Source organism: Denticeps clupeoides, unplaced genomic scaffold (assembly GCF_900700375.1).
Source record: "Denticeps clupeoides unplaced genomic scaffold, fDenClu1.1, whole genome shotgun sequence".
NCBI classification, from domain to species: Eukaryota; Metazoa; Chordata; class Actinopteri; order Clupeiformes; family Denticipitidae; genus Denticeps; species Denticeps clupeoides.
Genome location: NW_021630114.1, coordinates 187,636 through 209,637, shown reverse-complemented (window position 1 = coordinate 209,637; position 22,002 = coordinate 187,636). Strand labels below are relative to the sequence as shown.

The window sequence follows — 22,002 nt, the reverse complement described above, 5'->3', positions numbered from 1 at the left end:
ATGGGCAATCTTCAGCTGGCAGTCTGTAAGCAAACTCTGCTTGAAAATCTTGGACTTTAAACAAAAGGGCTTTTGAAAACATTATAAAGTGCAAAAACTCCCGCTTTACTGTCAAATTATGATGGAGAAAAGGCAAAAAAAGCTAAAAAGCCATGTAATACTTTCACTTTAAAGTTTTTCAATAGTTAAAGCTTACAGCACCTGGTATTCCAGGTAGTCTCCCCATCCAAGTACTACCAGGCCCAAGCCTTCTTAGCTTCTGAGATAAGACAAGACTGGGCATTCTTCAGCTGGTTTTGTCCGTACACAAAACTCTGCTTGAAAATCTTGAACTTTAAACCAAAGGGGCTTAAACACATATCAAAGAGTGAAAACTCCCGCTTTTACTGTCAAATTATGATGGAGAAAAGGCAAAAAAGCTAACAAAGCCATGTAAATACTTATATTTTAAAATTTTTTCAATAGTTAAAGCTTACAGCACCTGGTATTCCCAGGTAGTCTCCCATCCAAGTACTAACCAGGCCAAAGCCTTCTTAGCTTCTGAGATCAGACAAGATTGGGCATTCTTCAGCTGGTTTGTCCATACACAAACTCTGCTTGAAAATCTTGAACTTTAAACCAAAAGGGCTTGAACACCATATCAAAGAGTTAAAACTCCCGCTTTACTGTCAAATTATGATGGAGAAAGGCAAAAAGTTGGAGTGGTAAGCTTTTATTTGCAATACAACAAATAAAGTGCACACCTTCTAGAGGCAATGCAATACTGGGTCGATGAATGGAGCGGATGGAGCAGGCCCTATTGCCGACTCCCTGTTCTAAAAATCCGCTTAATATGACATATCAGATATTAAACTGACATCAGGGTGCGTAGCACCTGAAGGCCGAGGGCTGGAAAACCCCCACCTAATCGATTCAGCTCCAAGCCTGTGAATGATCGTTGTAGAGCACACACAGACAAAGAAACCTGAAGAGAAGTTAAAAAAAAAAAAAAAAAAAAAAAAAGAAAAAAGGCGGGAAAACATATCAAAGAAAGAAAATACCCCTTAACTTACTTAAAAAAAAGTTAACAAAGTGATGTAAATACTTTCATTTTAAAAGTTTTCAATAGTTAAAGCTTACTGCACCTGGCATTCCTACGTAGTCTCCCATCCAAGTACTAACCAGGCCCAGCCTTCTTAGCTTCTGAGATCAGACAAGATTGGGCAATCTTCAGCTGGCATGTCTGTAAGCAAACTCTGCTTGAAAATCTTGGACTTAAACAAAAGGGCTTTGAAACATTATAAAGTGCAAAAACTCCCGCTTTACTGTCAAATTATGATGGAGAAAAGGCAAAAAAAGCTAACAAAGCCATGTAAATACTTTATTTTAAAAGTTTTTCAATAGTTAAAGCATACAGCACCTGGTATTCCCAGGTAGTCTCCCATCCAAGTACTAACCAGGCCCAAGCCTTCTTAGCTTCTGAGATAAGACAAGATTGGGCATTCTTCAGCTGGTTTGTCCGTACACAAACTCTGCTTGAAAATCTTGAACTTTAAACCAAAGGGCTTAAAAACATATCAAGAGTGAAAACTCCCGCTTTACTGTCAAATTATGATGCAGAAAGGCAAAAAAAGCTAACAAAGCCATGTAAATACTTTCACTTTAAAAGTTTTTCAATAGTTAAAGCTTACAGCACCTGGTATTCCCAGGTAGTCTCCCATCCAAGTACTAACCAGGCCCAAGCCTTCTTAGCTTCTGAGATAAGACAAGATTGGGCATCTTCAGCTGGTTTGTCCGTACACAAACTCTGCTTGAAAATCTTGAACTTTAAACCAAAGGGCTTGAAAACATATCAAAGAGTGAAAACTCCCGCTTTACTGTCAAATTATGATGGAGAAAAGGCAAAAAAAGCTAACAAAGCCATGTAAATACTTATATTTTAAAATTTTTCAATAGTTAAAGCTTACAGCACCTGGTATTCCCAGGTAGTCTCCCATCCAAGTACTAACCAGGCCCAAGCCTTCTTAGCTTCTGAGATCAGACAAGATTGGGCATTCTTCAGCTGGTTTGTCCGTACACAAACTCTGCTTGAAAATCTTGAACTTTAAACCAAAAGGGGCTTGAACACATATCAAAGAGTGAAAACTCCCGCTTTACTGTCAAATTATGATGGAGAAAAGGCAAAAAGTTGGAGTGGTAAGCTTTTATTTGCAATACAACAAATAAAGTGCACACCTTCTAGAGGCAATGCAATACTGGGTCGATGAATGGAGCGGATGGAGCAGGCCCTATTGCCGACTCCCTGTTCTAAAAATCCGCTTAATATGACATATCAGATATTAAATTGACATCAGGGTGCGTAGCACCTGAAGGCCGAGGGCTGGAAAATCCCACCTAATCGATTCAGCTCCAAGCCTGTGAATGATCGTTGTAGAGCACACACAGACAAAGAACCTGAAGAGAAGTTTAAAAAAAAAAAAAAAAAAAAAAAGAAAAAAAGCGGGAAAACATATCAAGAAAGAAAATACCCCTTAACTTACTTAAAAAAAGGTAACAAAGTGATGTAAATACTTTCATTTTAAAAGTTTAACAATAGTTAAAGCTTACAGCACCTGGCATTCCCACGTAGTCTCCCATCCAAGTACTAACCAGGCCCAAGCCTTCTTAGCTTCTGAGATCAGACAAGATTGGGCAATCTTCAGCTGGCTTGTCTGTACACAAACTCTGCTTGAAAATCTTGAACTTTAAACAAAAGGGGCTTTGAAAACATTATAAAGTGCGAAAACTCCCGCTTTACTGTCAAATTATGATGGAGAAAAGGCAAAAAAAGCTAACCAAAGCCATGTAAATACTTATATTTAAAAGTTTTTTCAATAGTTAAAGCTACAGCACCTGGTATTCCCAGGTAGTCTCCCATCCAAGTACTAACCAGGCCCAAAGCCTTCTTAGCTTCTGAGATCAGACAAGATTGGGCATTCTTCAGCTGGTTTGTCCGTACACAAACTCTGCTTGAAAATCTTGAACTTTAAACCAAAAGGGCTTGAACACATATCAAAGAGTGAAAACTCCCGCTTTACTGTCAAATTATGATGGAGAAAAGGCAAAAAGTTGGAGTGGTAAGCTTTTATTTGCAATACAACAAATAAAGTGCACACCTTCTAGAGGCAATGCAATACTGGGTCGATGAATGGAGCGGATGGAGCAGGCCCTATTGCCGACTCCCTGTTCTAAAAATCCGCTTAATATGACATATCAGATATTAAATTGACATCAGGGTGCGTAGCACCTGAAGGCCGAGGGCTGGAAAATCCCACCTAATCGATTCAGCTCCAAGCCTGTGAATGATCGTTGTAGAGCACACACAGACAAAGAAACCTGAAGAGAAGTTTAAAAAAAAAAAAAAAAAAGAAAAAAGGCGGGAAAAACATATCAAAGAAAGAAAATACCCCTTAACTTACTTAAAAAAAGGTAACAAAGTGATGTAAATACTTTCATTTTAAAAGTTTAACAATAGTTAAAGCTTACAGCACCTGGCATTCCCACGTAGTCTCCCATCCAAGTACTAACCAGGCCCAAGCCTTCTTAGCTTCTGAGATCAGACAAGATTGGGCAATCTTCAGCTGGCATGTCTGTAAGCAAACTCTGCTTGAAAATCTTGGACTTTAAACAAAAGGGCTTTGAAAACATTATAAAGTGCGAAAACTCCCGCTTTACTGTCAAATTATGATGGAGAAAAGGCAAAAAAAGCTAACAAAGCCATGTAAATACTTTCATTTTAAAAGTTTTTCAATAGTTAAAGCTTACAGCACCTGGTATTCCCAGGTAGTCTCCCATCCAAGTACTAACCAGGCCCAAGCCTTCTTAGCTTCTGAGATCAAGACAAGATTGGGCATTCTTCAGCTGGTTTGTCCGTACACAAACTCTGCTTGAAAATCTTGAACTTTAAACCAAAGGGCTTTGAAAACATATCAAAGTGCGAAAACTCCCGCTTTACTGTCAAATTATGATGGAGAAAAAGGCAAAAAAAGCTAACAAAGCCATGTAAATACTTTCATTTTAAAAGTTTTTTCAATAGTTAAAGCTTACAGCACCTGGTATTCCCAGGTAGTCTCCCATCCAAGTACTAACCAGGCCCAAGCCTTCTTAGCTTCTGAGATCAGACAAGATTGGGCATTCTTCAGCTGGTTTGTCCGTACACAAACTCTGCTTGAAAATCTTGAACTTTAAACCAAAGGGCTTTGAAACACATTATCAAGAGTGGAAAACTCCCGCTTTACTGTCAAATTATGATGGAGAAAAGGCAAAAAAAGCTAACAAAGCCATGTAAATACTTTCATTTTAAAAGTTTTTCAATAGTTAAAGCTTACAGCACCTGGTATTCCCAGGTAGTCTCCCATCCAAGTACTAACCAGGCCCAAGCCTTCTTAGCTTCTGAGATCAGACAAGATTGGGCATTCTTCAGCTGGTTTGTCCGTACACAAACTCTGCTTGAAAATCTTGAACTTTAAACCAAAGGGCTTGAACACATATCAAAGAGTGAAAACTCCCGCTTTACTGTCAAATTATGATGGAGAAAAGGCAAAAAGTTGGAGTGGTAAGCTTTTATTTGCAATACAACAAATAAAGTGCACACCTTCTAGAGGCAATGCAATACTGGGTCGATGAATGGAGCGGATGGAGCAGGCCCTATTGCCGACTCCCTGTTCTAAAAATCCGCTTAATATGACATATCAGATATTAAATTGACATCAGGGTGCGTAGCACCTGAAGGCCGAGGGCTGGAAAATCCCACCTAATCGATTCAGCTCCAAGCCTGTGAATGATCGTTGTAGAGCACACACAGACAAAGAAACCTGAAGAGAAGTTTAAAAAAAAAAAAAAAAAAAGGAAAAAGGCGGGAAAACATATCAAAGAAAGAAAATACCCCTTAACTTACTTAAAAAAAGGTAACAAAGTGATGTAAATACTTTCATTTTAAAAGTTTACAATAGTTAAAGCTTACAGCACCTGGCATTCCCACGTAGTCTCCCATCCAAGTACTAACCAGGCCCAAGCCTTCTTAGCTTCTGAGATCAGACAAGATTGGGCAATCTTCAGCTGGCATGTCCTTAAGCAAACTCTGCTTGAAAATCTTGGACTTTAAACCAAAAGGCTTTGAAAACATTATAAAGTGCGAAAAACTCCCGCTTTAACTAGTCAAATTATGATGGAGAAAAGGCAAAAAAGCTAACAAAGCCATGTAAATACTTTCATTTTAAAAGTTTTTCAATAGTTAAAGCTTACAGCACCTGGTATTCCCAGGTAGTCTCCCATCCAAGTACTAACCAGGCCCAAGCCTTCTTAGCTTCTGAGATCAGACAAGATTGGGCATTCTTCAGCTGGTTTGTCCCGTACACAAACTCTGCTTGAAAATCTTGAACTTTAAACCAAAGGGGCTTGAAAACATTATAAAGAGTGCGAAACTCCCGCTTTACTGTCAAATTATGATGGAGAAAAGGCAAAAAAAGCTAACAAAGCCATGTAAATACTTTCATTTGAAAAGTTTTTCAATAGTTAAAGCTTACAGCACCTGGTATTCCCACGTAGTCTCCCATCCAAGTACTAACCAGGCCCAAGCCTTCTAGCTTCTGAGATCAGACAAGATTGGGCAATCTTCTAGCTGGCATTGTCTGTAGCAAACTCTGCTTGAAAATCTTGGACTTTAAACAAAAGGCTTTAAAACATTATAATGTGCGAAAAACTCCCGCTTTTACTGTCAAATTATGATGGAGAAAAGGCTAAAAAAAGCTAACAAATGCCATGTAAATACTTTCATTTTAAAAGTTTTTCAATAGTTAAAGCTTACAGCACCTGGTATTCCAGGTAGTCTCCCATCCAAGTACTAACCAGGCCCAAGCCTTCTTAGCTTCTGAGATCAGACAAGATTGGGCATTCTTCAGCTGGTTTGTCCGTACACAAACTCTGCTTGAAAATCTTGAACTTTAAACCAAAAGGGCTTGAAAACATTATCAAAGAGTGAAAAACTCCCGCTTTACTGTCAAATTATGATGGAGAAAAGGCAAAAAAAGCTAACAAAGCCATGTAAATACTTTCATTTTAAAAGTTTTTCAATAGTTAAAGCTTACAGCACCTGGTATTCCCATGTAGTCTCCCATCCAAGTACTAACCAGGCCCAAGCCTTCTTAGCTTCTGAGATCAGACAAGATTGGGTATTCTTCAGCTGGTTTGTCCGTACACAAACTCTGCTTGAAAATCTTGAACTTTAAACCAAAAGGGCTTTGAAAACATTATAAAGTGCGAAAACTCCCGCTTTACTGTCAAATTATGATGGAGAAAAGGCAAAAAAAGCTAACAAAGCCATGTAAATACTTTCATTTGAAAAGTTTTTCAATAGTTAAAGCTTACAGCACCTGGTATTCCCAGGTAGTCTCCCATCCAAGTAATAACCAGGCCCAAGCCTTCTTAGCTTCTGAGATCAGACAAGATTGGGCATTCTTCAGCTGGTTTGTCCGTACACAAACTCTGCTTGAAAATCTTGAACTTTAAACCAAAGGGGCTTGAACACATATCAAAGAGTGAAAACTCCCGCTTTACTGTCAAATTATGATGGAGAAAAGGCAAAAAGTTGGAGTGGTAAGCTTTTATTTGCAAAACAACAAATAAAGTGCACACCTTCTAGAGGCAATGCAATACTGGGTCGATGAATGGAGCGGATGGAGCAGGCCCTATTGCCGACTCCCTGTTATAAAAATCCGCTTAATATGACATATCAGATATTAAATTGACATCAGGGTGCGTAGCACCTGAAGGCCGAGGGCTGGAAAACCCCACCTAATCGATTCAGCTCCACCCCACTCCATAGCCAAGCCTGTGAATGATCGTTGTAGAGCACACACAGACAAAGAAACCTGAAGAGAAGTTTAAAAAAAAAAAAAAAAAAAAAAAAGAAAAAAGGCGGGAAAACATACTAAAGAAAGAAAGTACCCCTTAACTTACTTTAAAAAAGTTAACAAAGTGATGTAAATACTTTCATTTTAAAAGTTTTACAATAGTTAAAGCTTACAGCACCTGGCATTCCCATGTAGTCTCCCATCCAAGTACTAACCAGGCCCAAGCCTTCTTAGCTTCTGAGATCAGACAAGATTGGGCAATCTTCAGCTGGCAAGTCCGTAAGCAAACTCTACTTGAAAATCTTGGACTTTAAACAAAAGGGCTTTGAAAACATTATAAAGTGCGAAAACTCCCGCTTTACTATCAAATTATGATGGAGAAAAGGCAAAAAAAGCTAACAAAGCCATGTAAATACTTTCATTTTAAAAGTTTTTCAATAATTAAAGCTTACAGCACCTGGTATTCCCATGTAGTCTCCCATCCAAGTACTAACCAGGCCCAAGCCTTCTTAGCTTCTCAGATCAGACAAGATTGGGTATTCTTCAGCTGGTTTGTCCGTACACAAACTCTGCTTGAAAATCTTGAACTTTAACCAAAAGGGCTTTGTGAAAACATTATAAAGTGCGAAAACTCCCGCTTTACTATCAAATTATGATGGAGAAAAGGCAAAAAAAGCTAACAAAGCAATGTAAATACTTTCATTTTAAAAGTTTTTCAATAATTAAAGCTTACAGCACCTGGTATTCCCATGTAGTCTCCCATCCAAGTACTAACCAGGCCCAAGCCTTCTTAGCTTCTCAGATCAGACAAGATTGGGCATTCTTCAGCTGGTTTGTCCGTACACAAACTCTGCTTGAAAATCTTGAACTTTAAACCAAAGGGGCTTGAACACATATCAAAGAGTGAAAACTCCCGCTTTACTGTCAAATTATGATGGAGAAAAGGCAAAAAAAGCTAACAAAGCCATGTAAATACTTTCATTTTAAAGTTTTTAATAGTTAAAGCTTACAGCACCTGGCATTCCCACGTAGTCTCCCATCCAAGTACTAACCAGGCCCAAGCCTTCTTAGCTTCTGAGATCAGACAAGATTGGGCATTCTTCAGCTGGTTTTTCCGTACACAAACTCTGCTTGAAAATCTTGAACTTTAAACCAAAGGGGCTTGAACACATATCAAAGAGTGAAAACTCCTGATTTACTGTCAATTTATGATGGAGAAAAGGCAAAAAGTTGGAGTGGTAAGCTTTTATTTGCAAAAAGTACAATTCAAGCCTTTGCCAGGCAACAACAAAGCACAGTGTAGACAACCTTGAACAGGGCATCTGTCTGGTGTATTTCCCTTCTTCTCTTTTATCTGGTGGTCTCTTCACTGGAGTCTGCCAGTAGTCTGGGGGCTTGATTCAGTATCTCAGAGAAAACAGAAGCAGCGGCAGACGGTGGCATTGTATGACTGGTACTGAAATATGTGGTATATTAGTATATTGGTGCTACAGTGGCCCGGTACCCTAACTAGGACAGCCTAACTAGGGTGAACTGAACACTGTCTGTGCTTAACAGGGTGACTTTAGTGGACCTAATAATTGACACAGTATCTGGGCCTTTAACAGTAGGCCAGAGAAAACAGATGTCTTTTCAGTTTACATTTAAACACTGAGACTGTGTCTGAGTACCGGACACTGACAGGCAAGTCATTCCACAACTGCAGAGCTCTATATGAGAAGGATCTGCTCCCAGCTATGACCTTCTGCACTTTGGGTACCAGTAGTGACCCCGCACCTGTTGATCGAAGGGGGCGTGGCAGCTCGTAAACAACTAAAAGTTCACTCAGGTACTGTGGGGTGAGACCATTTAGAGCTTTATAGGTCAAAAGTAGGATTTTGTAGTCAATCCTAAATTTGATGGGTAACCAGTGCAGTGATTGTAAGACTGGGGTGATGTGGTCAAATTTCCTGGTTCTAGTTAGAACTCTGGCTGCAGCATTCTGTACTAGCTGGAGTTTACTCATGCATCTACTAGAGCATCCAGACAGTAATGCATTGCAGTAATCTAACCTTGATGTAATAAATGCATGGACCAACTTTTCAGCATCATGCATTGAGATTAGATTTCTTATTTTTGCAATATTTCTAAGGTGAAAGAGTGTTATCCTAGTGACATTATCTACATATGAATTGAATGAGAGACCTGCATCAATGATGACACCTAGATTCTTTACTTCAGTACTTGGTGAGATAGAAAGGCTATCCAGAGTTATGATGTAGTCAGTCAGCTTATGTCTGGCTGCTTGAGGCCCAAGTACAAGATCTTCTGTCTTATCAGGGTTTAACAGAAGAAAGTTGGTGAGCATCCACTGTCTAATGTCCTTCAGACAATTCTCTATTTTGTTCAGCTGCTGCCTCTTGTCTGGCATTGCTGACAGATACAGCTGTGTGTCGTCAGCGTAGCAATGAAAGCTAATACCATGTTTGCGGATGACGTACGCAACATGAATAGGGAAAAAAGTCTGACCTAGGACAGAACCTTGTGGAACACCAAACTCTACTTTACTATGTGAAGACGAAATACCATTGATGTCCACAAACTGATATCGGTTGGTCAGATATGATCTGAACCATACAAGGGCTGTTCCCTTAATCCCAACAACATTCTCTAACCTGGCAAGGAGAATAGCGTGATCAAGAGTGTCAAACGCTGCACTCAAGCAGGACAAGCAGCGAGATGCGTCCCTGATCAGAGGCCAACAGCAGGTCATTAACCACTTTAACCAGCGCTGTCTCAGTGCTATGATGAGGTTTAAATCCTGATTGATGTACTTCATGGATGTTGTTACAGTCTAGGTATGCGCTCAGCTGCTGGGCTACGACTTTTTCTACGATTTTTGATATAAACGGAAGGTTGGATATCGGTCTATAATTTGAAAGCTGACTTCAATCAAGATCAGGCTTTTTAATCAGGGGTCTAATGACTGCTACCTTGAACGAACTTGGTACGTGGCCGGTGCTAAGCAACGAGTTAACAATTTTGAGGGTAGAATTTATAATATCGGGTGGTATTTGCTTAAGGAACCTTGTTGGAATCGGATCCAAAGTGCAAGTACATTTAATTAAATTAATTCATGCTCTTTAATAAGGTTGAATCGTTCTAATCGGTGGTCAGATATTAGAATATTATTTTCCATAGAAATATCGGTGGAGCTATTTGTTGTGCTTTTAATCTTATCTCTATTCGCAACTATTTTAGTATTAAAGAAATTCATAGAATTGTCACTACTATGATGATATTGAGTGGTAGTATCCGTTTCTGTCTTATTCCTGGTTAGTTTGGCTATTGTGTTAAACTGGAATCCGGGATTTATTTTTGTTCTTGTCTATTAACGAGGAGATACGTCGATCGAGCCGCATTGAGAGCCTTCCTATAGTTAAGTAGGCTCTCCTTCCACGCTATTCGGAATACATTCAATTTACTTCAACGCCATTTGCGTTCTAATTTCCGGGCAGTCTTCTTAAGTGAGCGCGTGTGATCATTATACCAAGGAATTAAGTTTTTATCTCTTACTATCTTCCTTTTGAGGGGAGCACATTATCTAACGTACTACGCAGTGTTAATTCTAGACATTTGGTCGCTTGGTCAAGTTCAGCGGGGTCTGACGGTGAGTTTATCAGCGTTGATAAATCTGGTAAGGTATTAATAAACCTCTGTGCCGTACTTGATGTAATTGTCCGTTTGTCTCTATAACGAGGGAGGTTGAGTTTATTGTGTCTGAGACATATTTTAAAAGCGATGAGGAGATTGCGGAAGAGTAACTATATCTTCCATATTTAAACCGAGCGTGTGACCACCTTCGTGAGTAGGTCCTATTACATGTTGGTTAACTCCAACTGAGTCTAATAAAGACAGGAATGCGGTTCTTAGTGAGTCTTCTAATTTATCACAGTGGATGTTAAAGTCGCCGACAATTAGGGCTTTATCCACAGATACAACTAAGTTGGAGACAAAATCTGTAAATTCACTAAGAAACTCAGAATAAGGTACAGGGGGTCTATAAATAATAATCAATGGAATTAACTTTTATTTTGTGAGACTACATGAGTTATATTAGTATTTAGAATCTCAAAAGAGTTAAATCCTTGTCCGGGTTTATGAGTAATACCGAGGTTATCCTTATAAATTACTGCGACGCCACCTCCTCTTCCAGTTAAGCGAGGTTGGTGTACATAGCTGTATCCAGGAGGACTAGACTCGTTTAATGCTACAAATTCATTTTGTTTTAACCAAGTTTCGGTCAGGCACAGTACATCGAACCCCTGATCTGTAATCATTTCATTGACAATGAGCGTTTTAGGTGTGAGAGATCTAACATTTTATAATCCTATTCTTATGTCGGGGGTGCTGGTGGTACATTCAGAAGGAGTGATATTAACGGGTAGTAAGTTCCTGAAACAGACACCCCATCCAGCCCGGGGAACAGACACAGTGTCAGCATATTTATGAGTTTTATTATTAACGTTTCTTGTAGAATCTCTTGTTTAATAGAGCGATGTAAAGACACAGTGTCAATATTGTACACGCTGGGTGGCGGCTCTACGCGAATGGCAGACACTCGGTTTAGCCGGTCTGTCTGCTGCCTGGTCTCGGCTCTGGCGAGTCAGTTTTGTTTTTTGGTTCTAAGACTACGAGTTAAGTTTTTAGACAACTGAGTGGCGCCCGCCCAGTTGGGGTGGATGCCATCTCGCCCAAAAAGACCAGGCTTCCCCCTAAATATTGGCCAGTTATTAATAAAGCCCACTCTATTTTTTGGACACCACTCCGACAACCAGCGATTTATATCGAGGAGCCTGCTACAGGTCTCGTCGCTACGCCGAAACTGCGGTAATGGGCCAGAGCAGATTACTGTATCCGACCTCGTTTTAGCCAGTTCAAGCATCTCTATAAAATTATCTTTAGTTATTTCTGACTGGCGTAGTCGGACGTCGTTAGCGCCGACGTGAATTGCTATACTGGAGTACCTGCGGTTGCTTTTAAATTTGCACGGATGTCGGGCGCTCTGGCTCCAGGAAAACACAGGGTTTTATTCGCTGGTGCCGGTGTTGTGCTGTAAACTGCCCCCCTGCCACAGATTGCCTCCCTTGACGTCATCGCTCTTCTCCAGCGCAACAGAAGCTGCCGCTCACTGTCACTTTTTTCTTGCTTTAAGAATACCCAAATTTCTTGTTTGTAGTGGTGTCCCACAATTAAAACTGTGCCACAGAATGCCCCCCCCCTGCAGTTACAACTGTGATTAGAATTTACTCTAAGATTCATATGAACTAAATAAAATAAATACACAGAAATAAAAAATGCTTTTCCAATAAATTTGTTGTTAAGATCAATAAAATTAACAATATCAGCATTGTAAGAAACAAATTTTGTACAGTAATTATTAAATTAACACTTCAAATTTTTTTTACAGTCATTAAACAGTTAACGCTTCATGGGGCGGGGATTCGCTTCATGGGGCGGGGATTCGCTTCATGGGGCGGGGATTCGCTATGGCGGATGCGTTGCACAATAACACATTTTGATTTTGACTATTTGAAATTTCATCAAATAAATTATCTGTCTCGCTATTTGTCTGACTCGTTTACGAGATTATTACCAAGATGTACCGAGATTGTACCAAATCGTGGAGCGTCACCTACTCTGTAAGCAGAAGTTAACCTTTGCAGTTACCCCACAAATTTAACAATGGATCCCACGGTTTTTAATAACATTGTTGCCTATAAGAGGTACAATAAATACCCGGAGGGCCTTTCAAAAGCCGAAAAAAGGGACCTAAGACATAAAGCTTTAGGTTTTATTTTTGAAGGTGAGTATAACTAATATCGACGGATTATCATGTGCATCGTTAACACGGTGCTAGCAAATAAAAAAAACACGCAGTGCATTAATTGGCATAGCCATACGAACACTGACACAGAATAGCATATGTAGCATACACATTTCCTTGCCAACTAATGTTGGATATCACTTTCCCCTCATGTGTAATTACTATTTTGTGTATTTTTCCATCATGCTAGCTTTGCTACAATTGACACTAGCAGAGCTCTTTCTGTAATAGCTGCACATGTTCTTCCTTCAGATTAATTTAACTTGAAAACAGATAGAACAGGGGACCATAATATCATATAAGTATGTTATTTAATCTTCATCAGTTGGTACTGTACATTATTTTTATGTTGAGGGAATCATGTATTAATTTGATAACAGGAGATGTGTTGTACAAGATCAGTGGAAGAAAAGGGGAAAACAAAATCAAAGTGGTATGTGGAGCTGAAGAGGCAAATTTGGTTTTCACCGAATTCCACTCAAGCGCCGTGGGAGCTCACACAGCCCAGAAAAAAAACCAGGGACGAGATTGCCAAAAGGTTTTTTTGGCCTGGTATTACTGCTGACATCAACAAATGGGTACATAGCCAAAAAAGCTACTTCACCTAATAACAGTCTGCGCTCTACCATATTTTGACCATGTATACTTCTGCATATTGTACAACTAATTTTTTTAGCTGTTCCTAATTTTTAAATCTAATGAATAACTTTATTATATTTATATTTATATTTAATGCAGGTTTCAGACTGTGTAGCCTGCCAAGCTGCACAGCAAATCATTAAACAGGAGGCGAAGTACACTCCTATAAAGGTATTAATCATGACATTATCTTATGCATTTATTGCCAAGTTATTGTTTACTTCCCCACAAATGAATGTCTCATAATAACTTTTTTTTGTGTGTGTGTGTTTTTTTTAGGTCACACACCCATTTGAATTGGTAGGAATGGACTTAATTGGGCCATTGACAGTCACCAAAAGGGGGCATAAGTACATCTGTGTTATGGTGGATTATGTGACCAAATGGCCACAACCTTACCCCTTGAGCTCAAAACGGGCAGAAGAAGTTGCAGAGTGCATCCTCCGTTTCTTCTATTAGTTTGAGGCTCCAAAAAGAATCCTCACTGATCAGGGCAAAGAATTTGTTAATTCGGTAAGTATTTACATTTACATAATTATACATAGTACTATTGTACTTAAAATTTTTATAATTCATAATTATGTATAATACTATTATATAACACTAATAATGCAATTAATATATTTGAATAGAATATATAAATATGTATGTGTGTGTATATATATATATATATATATATTCCCTTTAAAAAATTGTTGAGTTTAAAAAAAAAACATTCTGGCAGATAGGGGACCAGTTATTTTGCATTAGACATTTAAATTTACATTCTGGTTTTGTAATTTTATTGACTATTTATGAAATAGTTTTTCTACAGTGTGTGTCCAAGGACTAATGTGCCTCTTTACATTTTCATTCACAGATAAATAAGGGTTTGTGTGCCAAGCTTGGCATTAAACAAAGTCTTTGCTCCCCTTATCACCCCCAAACAAATGGCTTAGTGGAAAGGTTAAATGGGACTATCCAAAGGTAAGGAAAGTTTGTCTTGAGTGGTTTCAACAAATTTATATTTTTGTACATAAACATTTATTTAGTCTGCAGAATTTACATATTATATATTAACATATATAATGTTATATCATAAGATGTAAAAGTTATATACATGTCACATGCCATTAAATATATATTTTTAATATATGTAATATATTGTTAATATAAATGTAAAATATATTTCATATTGCCATTATATGCTTTTCAGAGCACTTGGAAAACTTGTTGGGGAAAGACTAGACATCTGGGATGAGAACTTGGATGCAGTGATGTTTGGACTTCGAACTAAAACCCAAGTCACCACCAAGTACTCTCCTTATTTTTTAATGTTTGGGAGAGAAGCTCAGTATACCTCAGAAGTGCCACAGGATTACTTGGCTAGTACATTCATTCATACCTTCTTTCTTTCTTTCTTTCTTTCTTTCTTTCTTTCTAGCAATCTATCTGTTTGTGTGTGTTTTTTTTTTTTTTATCTTGTACATTTTGTACACGTTTAGTGCAATCACTTTTCTGTTCACAGGTTAACAGTAGTGTGGAAGCCACCGTGACAGAGGAAGCTGTCTTTGAGGACATAAAAAGACTTGACTCCATCAGGGATATCATAAAGTAGAATGTTAAAAAACAATAGGAGGAGTACACCCAGCAGAGACTCAGGTTGGGTGCTCCCAAAGCATACTTTAAAGTCGGGGACCAGGTGTAGAGACAGAATAAACGGAGTGCGCAAAGGAAAGGGGGCAAACTGGAGCCAAATTTTCTGGGCCCTTATACGGATGTGGCACTAGAGGGGAAAAGTGCCGACATACTTGGAGAAAATGGCACTGTCCACAAAAAAGTGAACATTGACCATTTAAAATTAATGATTAAGGGGGATCGTCGCATTCCTTCTAAATTGGAGAAGGACATTTCAGCCCAAACACCAGCTGTCCCATCATCCATATCTATACCCGCATCAACAACCAAACCCTCTGTAATACGCTTTGCACCACCTGCCAGAGAAGCACCACCAGCTCAAGTCTCACCATCACCACAGACCGACCAGACACAACTAGCTGCAGAGGCATCACCACCACCCCAGGCACCACCAGCTCAAGCCTCACCATCACCACAGACCGACCAGACACAACTAGCTGCAGAGACATCACCACCACCCCAGGAACCACCAGCTCAAGCCTCACCATCACCACAGACCGACCAGACACAACTAGCTGCAGAGGCATCACCACCACCCCAGGCACCACCAGCTCAATCCTCACCATCACCACAGACCATCAACATTGTCTACTACTGTTCACAGATCTGCAGGATGCTTGGGCAGGAAAGGATATTCATGTTCTTCTTTCCAGAGTGGGACCATATAAATTATATTTCTGGGACATTGCAAAGATTGATCCTAAGATGGAACTAGAAAGTGAGGTATTTTGTCATTATTATAATATACATTACTAACCTCAGTAATCAAGTACGAACTGTTTACATGTAAACAGTTATCTGCAGTTTGTCAATAACAAGTCAGGAGTATCACAATACATTGTCCAACAAAACCATGAAATGACTCATCTTCAATTTTACCAAAATACAATGCATTAGACCAAATGTAACTGTTTCACAGGTCATCAATGCATACTTGACAGTACTGGTGCGGCGATATAACACCAAACAAGGATGCAAAGCAGCTGTCATCGATTCCTTTGCCATGACAGCAATTTGGGATCGAAAACTATCCAGACTGCGAGTATGTAGTGGAACATGATTGAGCAATAGCAATTTTGTTTTCAATGAGGGTAAGAATAATTATGTTTTTCATCAAATCTTAGATGGATCCAATGAAGTATGATGTCATATGATGTTATCAACAAGAACCATCACTGGATTCTGACAGTAAGATTGCCATTTGTGAATTACACTGTCTCAAATGGTATCACTCAGTTAGTGTAGATGAAACAAGATATTCAGTTTGCTTCAGTCATATCTTATTATTAGATAAATGAATTGATGACAATATTTGAATGTTTTTTTCACCTTTTCAATGCTTTATGACATATGCAACAGATTACAAGGGACAGGACATTTAGCTATCATGATTTCTTAGACTTTTTGGCAGTGGGTACTGCAATACAATAGCTACAATATCTTTGTCACCCTCCACAGGGAGTCAGTATTTTGGCTAGGTCTTCCTATATTTTTGAGATTTGAAGAACACCATATCTACATGCCAGCATTCTTGCAGGAAGATATATTTCCTAAAAATGTCAAAAGGAATTATTTAGTAGGTCTTTCTGTAAAAACCTTAATGTTTGTTAATGCCTGAAAATTTTATATTCAAACTTTACAAACACAGGTTCTGTATCCACATGAGAAGAGATGCCTGTTTTTGGATCCTTTTGGGAGAAACAGCAACTAATCAGAAAAGCTGCGAGGAGACAACAAGGTAAATTTGGCTCTCTCTGGTGCCTTAATGAAAGCCAAAAGCTAATTATCATATGACAGCATTTTCACAAGTGTTTCACTTTGTATTCATTTGTCAGAGCCTTTATGCGGAAGAAGGGCCACAACATTTCAAGGTGGTCATGCAGCACCCTGCCTCATTCTCTCCAGCAAGACACAGTATCTTGTGGTGTCCTGGCATTAATGGTTAGTACAGTATTTAAGTTTTTAAAGTTTTTTTGTTATTCAGTGCTTCTAAGTTATACCAATCAAACGTCTCTTCAGTTTGCAGAAAAAATTCTGATTGGTGTAACTTTAAGTTTTGACACCACCGAGGAAGAGGTAAACAAAATGAGGCTGGATACAGCCACCACCCTCCTCCGGGAATCTGGTATGTATTCTTCTTTGTCATAGATTATCCCATTCTGTCTAAATCTCAGACATAAATTAACAAGAACCAACTTAATACAATCTAGCATTTTAATATAGTATGTAGAAATAATAATTAATAAAGATTTATTAGTATTAAATGTTTACAATATACTTCTTGTTTTTGCAGACAATCTCAGCAGCATGTGCTATTATTGTGGTAGTGAGGATAGATGGGTAAAAACTTGGGTGGCGATTGTTGCATGTCATCCCACCCTGTCTCTCCCTCCCATTTCCCTATGTGTAATGCAGACCAAAATGCTATTAAAACGCACATAAATATGTATGTTTGCGAGTGTGTGTAAATATGTATAACAACTGTTTTGCTAATTCAGGGTACTCTCTGCAATACATTCTTTAAACCTCAGTCATGGTATACTATTAGTGTACACATCAACTCTGCTGTATAAAGAGTAGACACAGATTTCAATACATCTCAGAAAAATGTTTTTTTTGTTTTATTATTTATTTATTTTCAAACTCATTTTCCAGATTTGCTGTGACAGTTGTAAATGGTGGTTTCATGTAAGCTGTGTCCAGCATCCTCCAGTGGACAAGGAGTACCTGTGCCCAGCATGCAGCTGATTAGTGTGCAATGCATCCGCCATCAAGACTGTAGAAACTTATAAATAGCATGAGCACTTTAAAAAATTGAATTTATAATAACTGCACATTATTGTTATTTATTGTTTTGTTGCTTGGAGTATGTTAATTATTTTGTGTTAACTGTTTAAAAAAAAACTGTAAAAAAGTGTTAATTTAATAATTACTGTACAAAATTTGATTCTTACAATGCTGATATTGTTAATTTTATTGATCTTAACAAAGTTATTGGAAAAACATTTTTTTATTTCTGTGTATTTCTTTTATTTAGTTCATATAAATCTTAGAGTAAATTCCAATCACAGTTGTAACTGCAAGGGGAAGGGCATTCTGTGGCACAGCAGCCTGCCATGAAATGCCCCCCCACCTAGATTTTCTTCCTTGCAGCCCAGCTCAAAATAATCTCTGTAACATCGATGAGGAAGAGATATGAGTAAGTGGTGCAAGTTTGGTGTCTGTAGGACATTCCCAGCCAGAGTTAGGCAGGGGGGCATTCTGTGGCACAGCAGCCTGCCATAAAATTAATCGCCGTTTTGTATTAAAAGATGACAGAAAAGCAGGTGGTGGGGCAGCTTGCCGGGTATTTTCTCCGTCATTTCAACCAGTCTCCTAAACTTCCCACAGGTGAAATCCTCACTACTGACGGAGTTCGTCAAGCTGTACATTTCACACACTGCACATGGAATTACAGAGGGAGCCATAACTTACGTTTTTGGTGAATTTGCGTGATTAGTTCTGAGGTAATTCAGGGAGACCTTGGACGTAATACCAGCTGGCGCCAAACACACCAAACAGTGCAGTGCAGTTAAGGTTTCATCCACAGGACCAGGTCCTTGCATGGACGCGGGACCTTGTTGGAAAGCACAGTTCTGAAAAAAAGCTGAGGCGCCGCTGTTTCCTTAGATGATAACAGATTTTGCACTATGGACCGGTTTCACAGACACTTTTGTACGTACCATCACGCATGCATAAAATTTATTTTAATATTTTTCGCGTTCTAACGTAAAACATATCTTGTTAAAATGAAGTTAGCTGCTCAGGAGCCACGTGGATTTGAAATTCACATGTCCATTCAGCATGCTTAGCAACCATCGATATATGTGTTCCTGTCATTTTGCAGGTAATACATGTGTTTTGCGGGGTTTACAGAAAAGAAATTTTGTTTTCAGTTGAAGAAAGAGACGACAGTTTATAAAAAAAAAACAATAATTTCCTTATGTATTATCAGTTTCTGTGCCCTTTACCATCACATGAATATTATAATCTTTCCTTGACATGTCTTTCTTTTGTGTCACAGATAAAATGCTGGTTCAGGTCAAGCATATCATGGTTGCTAAGCATGCTGAATGGACACCATGGGGCAGTGGTGGCCTAGAAGGTAATCAGAAGGTTGCCGGTTCGAATCCCGATCTGCCAAGGTACCACTGAGGTGCCACTGAGCAAAGCACTGTCCCCACACACTGCTCCCCGGGCGCCCGTCATGGCTGCCCACTGCTCACTAAGGGTGATGGGATAAATGCAGAGGACAAATTTCACTGTGTGCACCGTGTGCTGTGCTGCTGTGTATCACATGTGACAATCACTTCACTTTATCTATTTATCACAACCAACAGCAGAGGTTTGTGAAGCTGAGTGAGGTTGAAGGGCAGTTTGACTTCCTGCAATTCCAGGGAAAAGGTACATTTGTATACTTTTTGCATAGAATGACTATGAACACATTTGGTTTAATGTAGTCAATAACATATTTTGCAGAAAAGTGGAATGTTAAATCTTTAGGCCTTTTGAAGCCACTCTTGAAAACTGGCATTCAGTCAGGCATCATGTAGTGCCATATCAGTTAAATGAAATTTAATTCTTGTACATATAATTTTTTCTTTAATTTATATTTGAAAAGTGTGGAACTATGAATTATAATAAGTAAAATGTTGTAATTATCAGTGCATTTATTATAATTCTGCCTACCACTGGATGCATTATACACAAGGATGCTACAGGGACAGAAATTGATGCAGACATATTCAATGAACAATTTGGTGGTGACCGTTTTCACAGATGATGGTAAGATTTTAATGTTTTAATGTATTTAAGGAATATTGAAGCCACAGAATCATTTTTCTTTTAAAATTCTCTGCATTTTCCTTGTGTTCAGGTTCTGAGAAGTCAGACTCAAGTGCAAACTCATGTGCATCAACTACACATGGTGGACCCAAATTCAAATTGTTTTGTGCTCAGCAGGGGTGAAGGCATCAGTTTCTGATATTTGCATGTTCCTACAGTGAGCCTACTGAGTCTTCATCTCAGTCAAATGTATTGGAGGACCAATTGGGTTTCCAAAGTCAGTGTTGCTCTTCCAGTGTTTCTTCTGAAATCAGTGATTCTGGACAAAGATCTAATTAAAGAGATGTGTGCATCCACTGTGGCCAAATTACAAGGTAGTGGAATTTCAAACAGTTTGGTTTCCTCAATTGTAGGAGATTTAGAGGAATTAACAAATGAGATTCGCTCTCAAGCAAAGCACACTCTAAAAAATAATTTGTTGGGTTTACTTAAAAAAATTATCGTAACAATTTGCATTGATCTTTTTAAGTTATGCCAACTCTAGCATAATTGAGTAAATCCAACATGTAATTTTAAATAAGAGTAATGTAACAGTTTAAGTGTAACCAACATGATTTGATTTGACCTCTACAAACATAATTAAGTTGAACCAACTCAATATTAATTAAAATGTTCTGACAATATTAAGTTGTCAAATTGATCCATTTAACTTACTCAAACTTCTTTTTTTACTTATATCCTACTTATAAATATGCATGCAAATTGTTACGATAATTTTATTTAGTATTAGTAACTTAAATAATCACAATGAATCAGTCATTTCAGTTGTTCCAACTGATTAAAACTTTTATTAGAAAGCCTTAAAAAACAAAAAAAGGTTTTGTTCCAACCATGAATCCTTATAACTTTGCTAAGTTATAATCCTATGAACTTTGCTAAAAATTTAGATAAGTCTTCAATTTCAATGTCTTATGGTTTATTTCAAAGATGTGTGTGTCTGTATATGTCTATTTATTGCTGAACAGAAATATTTAAATTTCACTACTACACTTTTAGTCCTTTTGGTGAGGACAGAGTAAATATTACAAATACCATATTACAACACAATACAAAAGCTGGCAACCTTAATAGGCACACCTGTACAATGTTATTAGAGGACTGAAAGAATGGCTGGTGTATTATACAGTCACTTTGGGGTTAAAAAATAAAAATAAAATGGAACAGCACTACCATGCCACCTGAACTAAAACACTAGCACAACCCACTTTTTTTCTTTTTCTTTACGAAAGTAGTTTACATTTTAGTGACATTACCCTTGGGCTGGCTTTCAGTCCATCTAATTCCAGAAATATCTTTTGGAATACCTCTAAAGTGTTCTTCGGGATAGCTGAGGTTGAGTGCATATATCAACCCCATTAGCAAGGCACAGGCTCTTGGTACATCTAGGTCTTTCAAGACATCTGTTCTATAAGGGGTGGTAGTAGCCTAGTGGGTAACACACTCGCCTATGAACCAGAAGACCTGGGTTCAAATCCCGCTTACTACCATTGTGTACCTGAGCAAGACACTTAACCCTAAGTTGCTCCAGGGAGACTGTCCTTGTAACTACTGATTGTAAGTCGCTCTGGATAAGGGCGTATGATAAATGCTGTAAATGTAAATGTATAACAATCTTTGCACTGGCTGGGTGAGTCATGACTGCGCTCTTCATCATTTCTCCAGTAAACTGCACTTAATCATCCTGGCAAGTGAGTAATAAGTCAACATATCAGTACTGTATGTTTTTATCTAGAAATTACAGTAACACAATCATGTCAGATTTACCTACCAAGTATTCTCTGAAGAGATCCTTCTTTTTCTTTCAGATACACCAACAGGGAATGGATAACAACCTCTCTCCTCCTTTCTACTAAAAAATGGAACAGGGAAAACAAATCTCTTTAAAGGGTTACAGTACATTTGTAAGAGAGAAGACAAATTCATCAGTATGTAAACATACTACTGAACCAGGTTAAAAGATTTAATTATATTCCATTTAGTAATTACTTTTTCTACTTGTCAGCTTACTTTGTTTTAATCTTTGATCCTGTCTCTGCCCAAAGCTTTGAACTAGAATTTACAATGTGT

The 22,002-nt window shown here is 38.4% G+C and overlaps 9 pseudogenes; all 9 read right to left on the bottom strand.

Annotated features, from left to right (window-relative positions):
- Nucleotides 1–1,939: 1,939 nt before the first annotated feature.
- Nucleotides 1,940–2,058, bottom strand: LOC114783766 (uncharacterized; annotated as a pseudogene).
- A 1,439-nt stretch (nucleotides 2,059–3,497) lies between these two features.
- On the bottom strand, nucleotides 3,498–3,616 carry LOC114783761 (uncharacterized; annotated as a pseudogene).
- Nucleotides 3,617–3,776: 160 nt separating this feature from the next.
- Nucleotides 3,777–3,896, bottom strand: LOC114783755 (uncharacterized; annotated as a pseudogene).
- Nucleotides 3,897–4,058: 162 nt separating this feature from the next.
- On the bottom strand, nucleotides 4,059–4,177 carry LOC114783763 (uncharacterized; annotated as a pseudogene).
- A 162-nt stretch (nucleotides 4,178–4,339) lies between these two features.
- LOC114783762 (uncharacterized) lies at nucleotides 4,340–4,458 on the bottom strand (annotated as a pseudogene).
- A 1,639-nt stretch (nucleotides 4,459–6,097) lies between these two features.
- Nucleotides 6,098–6,216, bottom strand: LOC114783751 (uncharacterized; annotated as a pseudogene).
- An 819-nt stretch (nucleotides 6,217–7,035) lies between these two features.
- On the bottom strand, nucleotides 7,036–7,154 carry LOC114783759 (uncharacterized; annotated as a pseudogene).
- Nucleotides 7,155–7,314: 160 nt separating this feature from the next.
- Nucleotides 7,315–7,433, bottom strand: LOC114783754 (uncharacterized; annotated as a pseudogene).
- Nucleotides 7,434–7,595: 162 nt separating this feature from the next.
- On the bottom strand, nucleotides 7,596–7,714 carry LOC114783760 (uncharacterized; annotated as a pseudogene).
- Nucleotides 7,715–22,002: the final 14,288 nt, after the last annotated feature.